A 13,852-nucleotide genomic window follows, 5' to 3' on the forward strand; every position below is an offset into this window, starting at 1 on the left:
GGCTATTTGTAATGTCTGTATTCACAACACCAGTAACCCTATAGCACAAACTGTGTGTACAACAGCCATAGACACAACTTGATGGTCCGTCTGTTGTTTTGAGGTTGATAAATTGTATGTGGATCCCTAATTTGTACACACAAAGTGGCACATTGTATAACAGCATCTCCTCACATACTCTTTTAAAAGCCCTGATATATTACACCTGGTCCGCTTTGATATAAACCAGTCCAAGCACTTTTGAAAGTTGCTTATCAAACATTTTTAAGTAACACATATATCGATGTGCAGAGAATATGTCGCCAAAGGAACGACGACATCAGCTTGACAGAGAGCCAATATGACTTGTCTAACAGAGGGAGTCCGCGCCGTACTGTACCTTCTGTTAAATAGACTGTCACGCTGTATCCATGGAAGTACCTAAGCATTACAATCATTTCTGACCAGAGCCGATTAGATTCTCCATGACGAGGTGCGAGACTGGTCAAGTGACAGGTGGGTCAGTCCGCCTCCTTCTCCCTTAAGACAGGCCATGGAGAGAGACTGGGAGGCTTGGTGACAGGCCTGGCCCTTTCACAATCAATAAAAATGCTCAATTCCCAGTGTAATTACTGGATCCGGCACGTCCTCCTCCTCTCTGCGTTCAAGCCTGTGCTCACTCCACACAAACCTGAGGCATTTCTCCCTCAACCGTTGTCCTATATAAATGGCAACATAAAATGACAGAGTAGATTTATGTTTTCCTAACTAACAAAAAAAAATGAGGCCAGTGTTATTCTGTACGTTTGTAACAACACTGTATCAACTACACCACACCAGCTCTTTTCCAGTCTTCTCATATAGATATATTAAAAGGTTATCCGAGAATTCATTCTATCTGACTCGTGTCAAAGAAGCAAGCGAGCCGTCACTTCTCTGACGGTGATGGACAGCAGCCAAAGTCTTGAGCATAGCCGTGACAGTTGCTCTTCCTGTGCGAGGCACCGTTAGCCTCAGTATCCTACCGCAGGCCGTGGGCAGACAAGACTCAACTTCCTGCCCCTCCACTTCCTGTTATTCACGACCCTTTTACTTGCCCCTCTGCGGGGGAGTCAGTGGGAGCCTGGTAGGAGATGGAGAGGAGGAAGAAAGGGAGGGACCACCTTGGGGACACCCTTCCCCTCTGATCCTTCCCCTTATTATCGTCCCGACTGAGTCCCGAGACTAAACAACAACAGAGGCTCATCTCCTGTGGCTTCACTCTGTGTGCTTATTGTGTTTACTGGAAGGATCATTACGCAGGCTGGACGACGTGCACACGCTGCTCTCAGCCGCTCACTTTACAATTAGTAGGCAGAGACCTTTCCTTGTTATTCAAACACTCCACCGGTTGCATAAGAATGAATCACAGCTCTCACAATACGAGTAAATATGCATTGAAACGACACGATTATGAGAGAAGTACAATTTCTGATAGGATGCTGTAATCCGATGCGCATTGATATGGGGATTCTGTGAAGTAATCCATGAAAACGTACTTAAGTGTATCGAACTCAAAGTGTCAACACTGTGGCTCAGTTTCAGATTAGCTTCTGGCAGACTGGAGACATGAAGCGGAGCAGCCTAAATCCACAGTTTTACCGATTTGTTTCAATGGAGCCTTGACACCAGCGCGGTCGGAAATGAACATCCCCCTCTTTGTTCTCGCTTTCATCAGGAGGTGCTGTACCTGTAAATGGGGCTGTTGGCCTGAGGGGAGTGGAGGCAAGCCAGCCCTCTCACGCTTTCTCTCTCTCGTCTCCTTTTGTGAGAGCACGCTTATCTCCCTCTCCAGCAGTGAAAAGCAGGATTGTGGCCCCGGCAGCATCACTAGTGTTAATGTCTCCTGATGTTAATCTGACACATGGCTGATCCCTCAACAACCACTTTCTCCATCCCCTCTTTTCAACCCCCCCCCCTTCTTTCTGTCTTGCGTTTTCTCATGATTTCTGGCTTTCTTCTTTTTCAACTCATGTTATACATTCCCTCACCTCAGTTTCCACGGCAACTAATGAGATATAATTAATAAGAGCTATCGCAAGGGCATGCGAACAAAAAAAGTGAAAAAAGGAGGCTTTGAGAAATGTAAAGAGCGAGGTGGGGCGGTCTGCAAAACATGGACTTGCAGCACTTCCCCTTCCTCTGCAAAGCGTTGCTTGGGGTGACATTTCTCACACCGGAGAATGATTTTAATAACATTTAAAGGAGAGGGTGAAATGATATGACATGAGTTCCCTGAAGGTGTCGAAAGAAAATCAAACACATATACCTGGTTTATGGTAAAGATTAAGACAATCGTTTCATAAATTGCTTACAGATTTAAAGCCAAGCCATGTCAGAAGGTTGTCAAACATCTTTCTTGTCTTATTTCATGAGGCAATATGTTTCCTCGGAATATTTATATCAGTCTGAACCTAACTCAATCGAGTAAGATGTATAAATGCATTGTTCAAAGGGAGACGGTGACCTGCACAGTAGGGACAGTGACAAAGACTGGGGCAGTGAGAGCCTGCACTGAAATGGCAGCCGAGCAGACAGCGAGTGGTTAATCTGCCCTGATGACTGGTAGCTCAGTCCAACTCTCCAATGACCCAGCTGTAATCCCACATTGGATCGATGCAAGTTCAAACAATCCTCCATGCTGCTAGCACCTTGCTTGGGTTGGGGGGGGGTGGGTGCTGTAAGACAGGGACCCGCAGACGGAAAGCTACTTATCACCTCCGAAATGACATCAAAAGGAAAGAAAACCCCACAGGATGAACCTGCTCTCGCTGAGAAAATGTTTCACTACGATACACAGCCAACTGAATGGAAACGATGTCACTCTTCAGATGAATACCAGAAAATCTATCCAATCTAAAAAAAAAAAAAAAAATCTGAATGGCGATGAGTGGATATATAACAACCAACAATGAAGGGCATCATGTGCTGACAGCACTACCAGACAGACATCCTCCATCTCACTCTCACAGTACTGTCAGGAGGACTACACAAGGTGACTTTGACTAAGTGCCTTTGGGGTTTCACGAGAAAACGCCATTGACATTACATTAATTTCGTGTCTCTTTTTTAAACAGACTTAGTGCCACAGAGGCCTGGATACCACGGAAAAAAACCCCGAAACAGAACATTTTTGCTTCAGCTTCGAGGCAGAGGCAGCTGAGCTCTAGAGGCCAGAAAGATAACAGCGACAAATAGGTGACATGATCAGCTACTAACTTTTTCCTGACTTTAAGAGTTGTTGGCTCAGCAGAGCAGGATAAACGTTAGTCAGAAACTTTCCACTGCTCCTCATGTGTGTGTTTGGGTTTGATAGCAGGTGTGTGTATGGAAAAGAGACAGACAGAAAACAAGGGAGGGAGGGAGGGCGGGTCAGACAGAGAGTGGGAGAGAGCGACCAGTATGACTGTGTTAACTATGTGGAAAGATGTAAGGGAAACAAGACTAAAAGAAGCACCCCACGCCCATCCCATCCCACCTCAGTGGTAGTGTGCGGCAGCGGCGTTGTAACATAATTACTGCTGGGACACTTCTATTCCCAATGATCCATTTGCGTCAGTCAGGTTCTCGAGCTCAGCCAATGAATGGATTCTCAGTTTCTCAAGGATAAATGCGATGACCCTCTCCTAACAGTTATATCCATTTCATGTTGAAAAGCTGCTCTTCTCCTCAAGGTAAATCCCTTGAAAACTTTTTTGAACAAAGAAAATGATAATAACTACCCTGATGCAAGAATAGGGTGATGAATTATGTTTAATAAAAAAAAGGATTGCGCTAGATAACAGAGATTATAGACATTAAGGTACAGTTGCTATAATGTACTGGCCCGTTTGTGCCTCTAGCATTAACATTCGAGCCACAGAGCTAAGCATCCAAGTTTGGGAAAATGAACTACGCAGCAATCTTTGAAAAACTAAAAGATTGTTTCACACTTAATGCCGTTCTGAAGGTATTTCCACAATTCTTAAAGACAAACCAACTGGATGAAAAGATCCATCCAGCCCACGGCAAAATGCCTATAAAACCAGTTTCATCTCTTATCTCTAATCCAAGCAAAGGTGGTAGCTGGAAATGACATTATATTTGTAATTAATAATGGTACAGTATATACTAGAGATGTTCCGATACTATTTTTTCCGATAACTGACCTTGCGTATTGGCCAATACCCATCACGAATCCATTACCAGTTAAAAGCAAAAATAAAAAATAAAAAACATATTATTATTATTCTAACATTGCTATCATGGCTGTATGACCTGCCTCAGTTTAAACCCTTAACAGGAACAAATAAACACAGTACAGAGTCGGTACTGCGCATGTGCAAGTCTAAAAAAGAAAAAGAGACAAAGAAAAAAAGAAGCGAGATGGTTCACTCATTAGCTACTTCCATCATCAGTATTGTTGTTGTTCCTTTGTAAAAGGAAATGAGCTGATAAATGATACGTGATATCGGATCAATGCATAGACTCCCATACTCGCCAATACTTGATCCAGCATTTTAGGCTGTATTGCAGGCATTGCCGATACTGGTACCAGAAAAACTCTGGCAGTCTATATTCTCCATACGTTTTACCCGTAGAAGTAAATATTAATCAGCCAATCTACAGTATGCCATCTGTAAAATGCAATTGACAGACTTATATCTAACTACTCACTTTATATTAATGCCATCAGTTTAACAAACTATGTCTCTGAGCAAAAGCCCTCCATCACCAACATTCCTTATGACAGTGTCAGTTTAACAAGCCAAAGTCTTGACATGGCACTTCCTGCGTCACACGTTGCTTGTTACACATCTGAAATCTCGCAATACAGTATTTCGTTAGTTTTTGCTGTAAACTGGTGCAGCAAATATCTACAAGAAACTTGTTTTTCTAACACTCACACACACGCATGGATATAAAAAAACCAATGAAAGCCTGGTCCTAGAGGTTTATAAATGATCGTAGCATTACAGTGTGGTGCTGTGTGGTCTGATGTGGTGCGATGGCATGTGTCCATTTGCATGGTTGTCGATCATCAGGTGGTCTTCTCGCCAGGGAACAATAGTAATGCCAACACCATAGGGAGCTTCAGTCCCCCACCCTCCAAGGATCCCTGCGAGCTGTGTTAAGTGCCATGGCAGCCTTTTGATGTTGCACAGACCGCAAACTCAGAAATGGTAAACAGCGAGGATGAACCGAGATCTTCCTCCAGGGGGAATCCACACTGTAAGGATATTGGGGACGTCATGCATACTGTGTCTCAGCAGCAGCGCATTTACTCGATCTCAACACATCTTTGGAAACACTGTGGATCCAGATTAGACACTGAGATTCCAGATATTCAACTCTCCCCCAGTGTTTGATGATTTAACCAAACAAATACTGAGACGCTGTGGAAAGACAACAGTTCTTGGTACACATAGATGTAGTCCATATGTTTGGGATTATATTGACTATCTGCCTTCAGAGACTTGTCTGCTTTTAATGGGGGAAAAGCATTTAAAAGCTCAGAATAAATATTTGATTTTCTCTCCACATTTTCTATCTTCCACTCGATGCCTCTTTCCCACAGTGTTCCATTACATAAAAGGTTTATGCAATCTGAGCAGTGAGGATGGCCATGAGTCATAACAGGGAAAAAAGGCTAGCTGAAGTAGCATTGATTTTTTTCTTACAATTTCATGTTATAGAATTAGGCCGTTAATGATCTCACACAGGACTGTTTATTCACACATTTTGTTTCATGTAAAACAATTTACCAATAAAGCAATTGCTCATCCATTTTCTGAAGATACAGTGTGACACATTCAGGCTCGAAATGTAGAAAAACTGCATTTGTAAATGTTTGTCATGAGGTTTCTTTCACGTTACTAGGTTTCTGTACGGTCACACTGAGAAGCCAGTTTTCATTTTGAATAATGAGGATCTGCTTTGTGAATGAGGTGTTTAACAGTAATAACAGAATATCCCTGAAAGCTCTATTTTCAAATGGCGGATGGATACATGATGTACAAGATTTTTGTATCTCTATTGACATCAATAAACGGCATTCACTGAGCAAAGTAGACATCTCTGCAGCTACTGCTTCTCCCAAATCAGATGATGTGTGCGAGCTGTCACATGAACACTGTGCGCAAACAGTGTGATAGAGAGAGGGAGTCCGACAGAGAAAGGGGAAAGAGAGAGAGAGAGACCCCCACAGGGCCTGCTGCTGCTGCTCGCCTCTCCAGGAATCTTTTCAGTCAAACTGTTTGCTGATAGCCTCTGGTCCTGAAGTCAGTTCTGAACACCTCTGTTTGTTGGACCAGTGACAGAGGTTGAGGGGCGGGGGGGGGGGGGGGGGGGGGGAGCAACAACAACAACAACAACAACAACAGAGTCTGACATGAATACAGGCTGGCAACAGCTCACTGGTGGAAACACTACGCCGTTCTCAACTAGATCTGCTGCCCACAGCCCGCAGATGGAAAGTGGACTGGGAGAAAGGGAGAGGACAGATGGGCGGACGCACAAACAGCGGGCAGACTCAACACCTCACTCACAATCGCAGTCACACGATGGAGAGCTGGGATCTAGAGACTGGAGACGCAATGACAATACTTTCTGAATCGTCCTTGATTTTGAACCGCTAATTTTGACTGAATGAGAAACTTTGCGAGAGATTTTGAAACTGTGTCCACTTAAAGAGGGAGAAGCAGCAATGTTGACCTTTTAGGATGCCGTCTTAACTGCACAAGCCTGTAGAAGACACCATGGCTTGTAAAAGTGATACTTGACCAGGCTTACACTTCCCCTATCGTGGACATGGTGTTATCACCCAGAATCAACACACACACACACACAACATAAACACAACAAACTAAACACAACAAACTGTACCTCAGTCGCATGTATAACAGCTTTGAAGCTGAGAGAACACGCATGGAGCGTTGCAGTGTTGCCGCTGCTCGAGCTGAGCCCCGCCAGCAGAGAGAGGAAGACAACTTTGAACTACAAGTCAGAGCCCCTGATGTTGCTGGGGCAGCTTCCAGAGAGCAAAGGGTGCTGGGTCACTTCCCCTCACTGTTCATATGGCTGGTGTGCTGCAGAATAATGAGAGGAATCCGCCCCCCCCCTCCCCCTACCAGCTGTCCTGGTTCAGGCTTCTCAGACAAACAGAAAAACAACGATATCTCGGGGCCAGACCTCCTTCCGGCCACAGGGCCGGTCAAGCTGCGGGAGATTCTACTTCTCCTCTCAGCAGCTGCTACTGGACTTTTAGTCATCGTGCGGAGATGTGACACAGAGGTCTCACAGCTGTAGTTACTACACCAGCCACTGGTTAACACTTCTCCGTGGACTCTACTTTTTTGCTATCTTGCGTAACATAATAGGAGGCTCATTTAAATGTTTCAAATCACTTACTGTGGCGCTTGGTTCGAACGGCGTAAACATCTTCATCTCACAGAGCTCACCAGACTTTGCAGAAAGTTGACTTTGCACATAATTCAATTGTTTGTTCCTGACACTTCCACTTCCACACAAAGCTGGAGAAGATAAATCTCCAGTGAGAGATGCGTTTTAAGATCTACTGTAGAACATCAGGCATTCAATACAGTGGGGTATATTAGCAATCATGGGAGATCTTTTGATCTAGTAAATTAGATTATAATATATTCCTTTGATTTATGTTTTTTTCCAGAGTCTCATTAAAATTCACATAAAATGCAACTCAGCAAAGAGATGTCTTTCTTAACTTCCTTTTCAACCATCAGTTTTGCTCTATAGATGATTCAACTTAATATAACCACAGTATTGAGTCGCAACATAGTCACTCGCTATCGTTTCATCTCCCGTGTAGGCAAAGGTCTGTTTCATGGAACAACAACAATAAGAAAACAAGCTTAAAAACAATGACTAACCAAACCACAGGACACACACGTTTGGTTTGTATGCCCTGTATGATGATGCACAGTGCTGTGGTTTTTTTTTCTTGCACTCCAGAGAGCCAAAACGAGGATGAGGCATCTTACGAGGGTGCTAAATGACTTGACTTCTCAAAGTCACCCCCTTTGCTCCAATGCATGCTTTCACAGTCTTAACCTCCCAAACCACATAGTGTGCATGTGCTATTCTGTGTGCCCGTCACAGAATGTGGCCTGTCAAAACTTAACACAGTTGCCAGCAACTGATGGAACTCAAAAGTAATGGTGTGGTGCTTCACAAACAGACGCTAAAAACACTAATTAGAGAACACAAGAAAGCAACTCCGGTGTTATTTTAGGACGCTACTGTTGCTACGCTGGCTTTGTGACACCATGCCTTTGTGTACTTGTATTTAGTCACAGTCAGTGTCCAGTGTGGATGTGGAGTGAGAGACAGTCTAGGGGTCATGGCGGCGAAAGCAGATCAACGGCAGAGTTTAGAGTGCGGCGCCGCTTGAGGATCTTCCTGCTGCTTCTCCTGCGTGTGGTCCCGGTAGAGGAGGTGGAGAGACCTCCGATCGGCCTCGTTTTGGAAGAGCAGGGGGCGACAGGAAAAGACGGTGTAGCCTTAAGCTGCTCTGCCCTGCTCAGCAGCACATGTGCTGAGTGAGCCAAACAGGGTGGCTTAACCACCAGAGGTCTCTGTCAAGGGCAGGACAGTTGAAAGGTCACTGCGAGCAGTCTTGCTGTACAAACAGAGCCTCAGCGAGTAACACATTTACCCTCTGAGCTCACCCCGGGCCATTAGAGGGCTTAAACAACACTGAAGACGACCAACAGCCACTAATAGAGTTATTTAATGTTTGTATTGCAGTATCTACGACATTTATTTATAGATATTTGGAAAGTAAAAGACTTATTTAGTAGGTATTAACCAGAGTATGAACTCTTTGAATTGACTCAATTATATTTAAAGCTGAATTCAAATGTAAACGCTGTATTTGAATGGTTACGTGAACAGTCCTTTAACGGAGAATAAACCACCCCATGTAAAACGGTAAGTAGTATTTAGCAAGTTGATGTTGTCTGACACCCAGTGCTAGTTCTCAAGCAGACCCACGGCTCATGATCACAGCACATGAAGATGTTGTTTAACACAGGCAGCACATGCAAACACAGGAGCTAAAGCCAGGACCTCTTGGCAGTGAGGTACTCGTGATAACCAAGGCCCACAGTGACCTATATAACATTAAGCAAACACAGAGAGGAAAAAAGGTTTTATTACAAATGAGTCTCTGGACTTGAAAGTGATGTGAGGTTTCCTGCTTTAAATGTACAGTTCAGGGCTGATTAATGGTTTTCTGTACACCAACCGCCTGCTATCTGTTTACAAAAGTCTTTTCTCTTTAGTCTACGGTTAACTGCGGTCAAAAACATTATCTGCCAGGCTCAAGATTCTGCATCCAACCTCCAGGTCTCACAGGAAAACGCTGGAATCTCCATATTGCCGATAGAGCTCCAATAAACAATGAATCATGTTACTAAGATGCCGAGTGATCCGACATTTCTTTTCTTTTTTTTTAACAAAACACCAGTTTTTAAAGTAAGTGCACAAAGAAAAATGAAAAAAAAAACAATTATTAATTTAAGAGTCTCCAAACACCTCAGTACGTTTGCCTTTGAACTCACGCAACCTTTCTGATGTTTCAGCTCCGGATCATCTACCCAGAGACTCGATTTAATGTTCACATTCTTCACCAGAAAAGTCAACAGCACACAAGGCTCACTTTAAGATAACAATCCATAGCATTTAAATGAAGCCAAAAGATTGAAGAAACAGATTCACAATCATGTTAAAGTTATAAAGAAAACAATGGTTGTATCCATAATCGCTAGATTAGAGCAAAATTTGCAGTATAAAAGAACATCTTGGCTCACCAAACAATGAGAGAAACACTATCCTCTTTATTGGACCAAGAATGTTCGGCTTCTATCTCTTATTTGTCACTTGATACATCCTTGGCTTTCAGCTTTCTGGTGTTTTTGTCCTCCTTGGAAACATGTCCTGGGAGGAGGAGAGTGGAGGAGATAGACTTTCACTCAGTGATTCAGAGGCATCGTGTAAACGCCAGCATTCTCTTTCTGACAACCAGCGTTAATTGCAGATCCGACTCGCCCACACACTCCACATTTCTCCTGGAAGAAGAAGCTGAGACACGGAGATTGAAGTGGGATGAGGAGTGCAGTAAAAGATGCTGCAGCTGCCCGTTCCTCACACCGTCGCCACCTCTCATTTCTCCCTTTCCACCGAGAACTTGTGCTGAGACGCTAACGCGCACTCACTCACATTTACAGAGACATGCCGGGGCACAAACAGAACATGTAACAAGGCTAAAGCATTTAATAAACAGTGGTAGTCATCGTGTAAGATCCTCCGTCCATTTCACTTCATCGCCACGTCGTTGATTCAATGATACAAGGTGGAATCTAATAGATATTTTATCAAACCTCTGTGTGTGTGTTTGCGTAATGGCAAAGGTAGAACATTTGGGCTCTCTGAGATTAGAGCAACAGTTCACAGAGAGACATCAGTGATGGCTCTCCCTGCGCCTGCCTTCACACGCATCATATTCAGTCCTTTGACTCATACACAACATAAATTGTTCAAATGATATCCATTTCAGCAGCGCTGATAGAATCCCTCATCCACACATTCGACATAAGAGCTCACGTGATGTGGATCATGAGCAATAAGGCCCATTACTGGCGGGGCCAGGGGCAGTACAGAAGCTAATGACTGCAGACTGAAGGGTGTTTTACTGCTTTGCTTTAGAAATCAAAGGCAAACAGCTGGTATGGTAATGCACACGCCGCCAGAACAGCGGTAACAGTAAATGGACAGTGAAAGATACAAGCATGCTTTAATGGTGCTGCAACAACTCATGTCCCTGGAGAATTACTTTCACAATAAAATGTGTCTCTGGATCGCCCTGGTAACTGAGGGATATATCGTAAAATATTGATGACTGGGGTAAGAGGCAAAGACATCATTTTTATATAATAATAAACAATAGGCCGAATACACAGCTGCTATGGATGCTGATGCAGTTTGGATTTACCGATCTACAAAATATACTGTATTTCATCTGTACAGCAACACAAAACACACTTTACGAGTTGCCACATGTCAGACAACCAAACAATTTCCAAAGCAAGAATTAACTTGTAAAAGAGAAGTGAATAGAGCACAATTTCAAGGTTATGACAGCTGTATTTTCTGCTACAACTGAATATAGTATTCTACTTCGGTACAATATTAATGAGACGTGCACAGTGTACTCATAGAAAACATTTGAGAAGGTCAGCTTACTGATGGCCACTGCCCACTCTGGCGAGGGGTTAAGGTCACAAGAGTCCCACAGATTCAAAGATCCTCTCTCACAAGCTCTGTGACGAGGCTGACCGTACAGCTTATCTGAAATATACTGTCCCACAGTCTGTCACTTTAAAAAATAAGTATATCAATACAATAATAAGCTCCAAAATATGTATTCACCTGAGTGGGAACATTTCAGCTGAGCTTATTTTAACCCTCATCATCTCGTCAACAAACTAATGACTGAGAGGTTTACTTTATGATCAGGAACTATACTATCAGGTATAAGCGGCTGATTCACTGTATATCATGTTAAATTGCCAGAATAAAATGAAGTTAGGGTTGATGTCATGCAGCTACTGATACAGACACCACCGGTAACAACATGTTTGGCAATAAGCAAGTGTAGCGATGTCACCGCGCACAGGCTGACCAGCACCATCTAGATTTCAGTACAAATAATGTCAAGCAACGATCAAAGCTGACAAAGCGCCAACATGCTAAAACTCTAAATATAATACAAAATATGTGCTACATTTGAAGTATGTTGGCAAGGTTTACGTTTTTAGAAGTTTCAATTCAGACTTCAACTTCTACTACTGTGAACCGTAGCCTGCTCTCGTTGTGATGGATCAACAATGGTATTATAGACACATTGATTACCATTTTACCCAAACGACGCGCATGTTTTATAAAGTTCCAGTTTGACAATCCGCACTTTCGATTCCAGGATTACACGCGAGGCAGTTTTAAGACTCATAACTCCCGACTGGACCATCTTGAAGGATCTACAGTTATGCTTATCATCGGCGTATTACTGTTGACAATGATTCCTGTAAAAGTTTCTCGCAATTGACTGATAAACAGCGCGCGCGCGTCTGACTACACCCTTTACGCACTCACACACACACTCACACACACACAAACACACTTGGACGTATTACGTTTAACCTAACTGATAATTCAACATGACTGATGTTAAGTGCGACGGAATTGCAATCTGTCTCACATTCCCCTCGTACCCCGGAGAAGACAGATACATAGAGAGACAGATAACGTCTCCCAAATCCTCTCTACGTCTCCCTCTTGCGCTCCTCTACTCTCACTCACTGTAGCGCTGCCACACTCAGCAACATTGTTTCTATTTCCGTTACTCACCTTTACTCCAAACTCAGTCGCCGTGTATAGACACTCTATATCGGTGGCTCCAGTGGATAAACGTAATTTCAGTTCACATTTACACGCTGCCTGCTATTTTAGGGGGAGCTGACAAACTCAGAAAAAGCCAGTCTCCCTCTTGTCAGCGAGAGACTCCTCCCCTTACCCTCTCTCTCTCTCTCTCTTTCTCACACACACACACGCACACGCGCGCACACACACAAACCGCCGTCAAAACATTAGAATAAGTAGTACAAATGTAAATACAAACGTAACAAAACTCAAATAAAGTGAAAATGAATTTGAGCCATGGAAGTTGCGCAATAGGTTACTGTTGGTAGCCTGTATAATATATATGCTACATTGTTTTTTAATGCGTTGCTGTTGTTTGACTCGTGTCATAATACTTTTTCACAATACAACTTTGTTCCAGACAGCCCCGAGGACGAGTCAGTTACAACATAAAACAGACTAAACTTTGACCAAAAGAACTAACAAAACCAAACACACAACTAAATCAAACACAATAATTACTGAAGTAAAATATGTTTTCTTTAAGACCGACTTAACATGAGGACAACTACTTTCCCAAATTACTCGGCTTGGCCTCATCACATTAGACACATTTGACGTCACATCTCTAAGACAACAGCAATGGAATTTGGTTTAAAGGACACGTCCCATAGCCAATAAGAATCTTCGGTATCTGTTGAGCAGCCAATTAGAGGAGTGAGGCGGGACCTGGATGACTCGCACATGAGCATCTCACGTGTACGTGCAGGATGAGAGGAAGTGGAGTGCTTGGCTCATTGGGCTGTTTACGCTGGCGGTTGGAAGCAGGTGCGATAGAAATTGAGCACAATTATCATCCTCTGCTTCAGTTATGTATTTAATATGAATGGGAGGCACGTGCGGCCAGGTTTGGATAGAGCAACTACATGCACATGGACACATTTTATAAATATATTTGGCAGTTCAAAGCCATGTCAAGTTAATAGGGCTACCCCTTTCACATAGGTACATTTATTACAGTTTATTCGAGTTTTTTTCATTTTCTGCTACTTTACACTTCTACTCCACTAAACATTTTGTACTTTTTGTACTTTTATCCGATATCATAGTCACTATAGTTTAAGATTGTATGTATATAAAACCATAATCATTTTTGTACAAATCTCCATAACAAACACAAATAGAGGATTTTTCCTCTTGATAGTTTAAGTTGCCTTCATTTTGCATACAATTCTGATGGTCACTCAACAAAAATTCTAATTCCAGGGCTTTAACTTATAATGCAATATCTTCACTTTGGTATATTGCTACTTTTACTTGAACAAAGGATCTGAATCATCTGCTTCCACACCTGCTATCACATGGGAGTCAGATGAATTACACATGTTGCACAAAGGTT

At 43.0% G+C, this 13,852-nt stretch overlaps 1 protein-coding gene across 5 annotated transcripts in view; it reads right to left on the reverse strand.

Annotated features, from left to right (window-relative positions):
* mef2aa (myocyte enhancer factor 2aa) overlaps positions 1 to 13,852 on the reverse strand; it is a 65,607-nt gene that overhangs the window by 49,652 nt on the left and 2,103 nt on the right. For 4 of the 5 annotated variants that reach the window (XM_079269543.1, XM_079269540.1, XM_079269544.1 and 1 more), the window contains exon 1: positions 12,442 to 12,578. The exons of the other annotated variant lie outside the window; for it this stretch is intronic. The gene's annotated coding sequence lies outside the window, so the exon portion shown is untranslated. Of the gene's footprint in view, positions 1 to 12,441; positions 12,579 to 13,852 lie in introns of those variants that run through there. 5 annotated transcript variants of the gene reach the window in all.

Source organism: Melanostigma gelatinosum (assembly GCF_949748355.1).
Source record: "Melanostigma gelatinosum genome assembly, chromosome: 1".
NCBI lineage: Eukaryota > Metazoa > Chordata > Actinopteri > Perciformes > Zoarcidae > Melanostigma > Melanostigma gelatinosum.